Source organism: Carettochelys insculpta, chromosome 1 (assembly GCF_033958435.1).
Source record: "Carettochelys insculpta isolate YL-2023 chromosome 1, ASM3395843v1, whole genome shotgun sequence".
NCBI classification, from domain to species: Eukaryota; Metazoa; Chordata; order Testudines; family Carettochelyidae; genus Carettochelys; species Carettochelys insculpta.
Window position 1 is genome coordinate 316009374 of NC_134137.1, and position 2762 is coordinate 316012135.

Sequence of the window (2762 nt, forward strand, 5' to 3'; positions counted from 1 at the left end):
CCGTTGGGGCAGAAAATGAGTTTGAATGGCTTCCATTCTGTTTTCCATTTTCAAGATGGCCTCCTGTCCTTGATCATCATCTCCCTGCAGAGGAATGGTGGGAAGGCAAAGGCAGGAAGGGTTAAGATCACCTCACCCTGGTCTGCCTAGAAGCCAGGGATTATTTAAGGGGGTGGAGCCTGCACCTCAGGGCTCTTTCTGTGGTGTTCCCTGGTTGTGTCTGGGCTCTTAGCTGCACTCTCTGGTACTGGGGTACTACTAGGGCAACAGTCCTAGACTGTCAGGCTTCATAAGCCCCTCAGATAGAGAACCCAGGCGAGCAAGTTGGTTGCTAGGGCAGCAGTCACAGAACTGCTGGGCCTCGTAGGGCAACGTAATTCCTGTATTTGATTTTAGTTTGGGAAGTGGTAAAGGAACTAGTCTTACCTCCACACATACTTACCATCTCACTAGCATCTGCATACAGCACACAGGATGACGAGTTCAAGCAGAAAAGATCTGAAGAAAAGAAGACTGTTAGCCTGGTTCCAGTACCACTGAATCCTATCGTTTCTGTTTCATCTCCTTTACCATCGGGAGTCCTACTGGATCATCCCTGACTTAAGACTGCCGTAGGGAATTGTTTACCTTGGTTTCTGTTTGAGCCCCTTGTTTGGCTCTTAGGGTGTGTCTACATGTGCACAATATTTCGAAAAGACCGGCCCTCTTTCAAAAGAGTGAAGGAAGCGTCTACACCTACCATGCACTCTTTTGATGTGAAATCAAAGGAATGCAGCCCAGACATCGAAAGCTGGACCCTGATCCTGTATGGGAAAAGCACCACCCATCAGAAAACAACATCGAAAGAAGGCATGTGTAGACATGCCACAGCTGCTCTTTCGAAAGAGGAGTCCTCCATGACGGCGCCCAGTCCAAGCACAAAGACGCCCTGCCACACCAAGCAGAGCTCTATGACCCGTGCGTCCGGCCGCTCTTACAGCCGCACGGACCCAGAAACCCCCTGGCAGTAAGCCGAGGGCAGGCAAGCTGCGAAAGCACGAGCTCCAGGCAGCACGCCCTCTCAGCCACCCCCGACAACAGCAACAGGCACATGGCCAGTGCCTGGCAGTCCCCTGAGCCCCAGGGTCCCCACTCAGAGTCCCCACAGGGCTCCCAGGGATCTGTCCCTGAAAAAAAGAAAAGGGCCCCCTCCTGAACGGACTGTGAACTGAGAAGCCTCCTGGGCCTCTGGAGGGAAGAGGAGGTCCTCCAGGAGATGGGGGTAAAATGGAGGAATGCTGCTGCCTTTGCCCACCTTGCCTGGGGACTGACCAGCTAAGGCCACCCGGAGCAGACCCCGGAGCAAGTCTGGAGCAAAGTTAAAGAGCTCCGGCAGGGCTATGCCTGGGGCCGGGATGATGCCGGATGCTCAGGGACAGGCCCCTCCACCTGCCCCTATTATAAGGAGCTCCATAGCATCCTGGGGCCCCAGGAAAGCTCCCCGCCAAAAGCGGTCCTGGACAGCTCAGCAGACCAGCCCGAGCCAGAGGAGCTGCAGGAGCCAGGACCAGCCAGCCCGAGCCAGGGAGCAGACACCACCTGGGACTGGTCCAGCGAGGAGGGCGACCTCAGCATCAACGTCCCCTCGCAGTTGTCCAGCCAGGCCACAGGGAGCTGGGCACTCCCAGATATCCTCGAGGGTCCCCCCCACTAAGTGCACAGTGGGGCCAGCACACATGCAGGCAGGGCAGGGGTGACACCCCTGCCAGTGGCCTGGGCACAGGCCCGGAGGCCCAGGGCCACACACCCCAGTCGGCCACAGCCCTGAACACGCCCTCTGCACCTGCCAGTGCCACCCAGCACGCGGACCCGTGCACAGTTCCAGGCACCCAGTTGCCCAATGGGATGCCCATGGGCCAGCCCACACCCAGGGATGGTCCCGACCAGGGGTGGGGGGAGCCTGTGTGCACTTGATGCCACAGGGGTGCCGTGTCCACCATGGCCAGGCCCTGGGAGGGTTAGGAGAGGTGGGGCCCCCGGGGGACAGGGTCCTGGGGTGAATGGGGGACGAGGTCCTGCTTGGACACTGACATGCTCTCCATGACCCCTTGCAGGTGCAGCAAGTGACGGCCCACGCAGCCCATCAGCATCGGTGGTCCCCCAGAGCCCCCCGCAGGCATCGGACAGGGGCCGGGCACCCTCAGCAGCGGCGTCATGCCAGGTGCACAGCTGGAGGTTGCAGCGGCGCCCAGTGGATGACCCCGCCAACCTCCGCCAGGCAGAGCTTATGGAGCGCCGGCTCCAGCTGGAGGAGTCCGACCTGGTGTGGTGGAGGGAGGCCTGGGACCGGCTCATGTCCCACCTGGACGTCATCCATGGGACTTTGCAGGAGCATGTGGGCAATGTGGCCCAGCTCCTGGCCCTCCACACCTCCCCCAAGATGCCCAATCCCCTGAACCCCCCGCAGGACACCCCCCCAGAAAGGTCCCACCCAGGGTCCCCTGCCCACCCCACACCCCCCACAGAGTCCTCCACCCCACCTCACCCAGATGCCCCTGTCATCCCACCATGCCCATACCTTCTGGTGCTCCTTGCCCCATCCCAGCCCAGCTGTGGCACCCCCTCCTGGGGGTGGGAAGGGGATCTAGGGACCAGCATGGCTCTCGGCCCACAACCCCCTTGCCCAAGTGACCCTCCCAAGTCTGGCCCCCTCCCCACCCCCCCTCTGAGTTCAGGCCCCCTGCCCCCTCTCCCAGTTCTAGCCCCTTCCCCACCCTCATCTG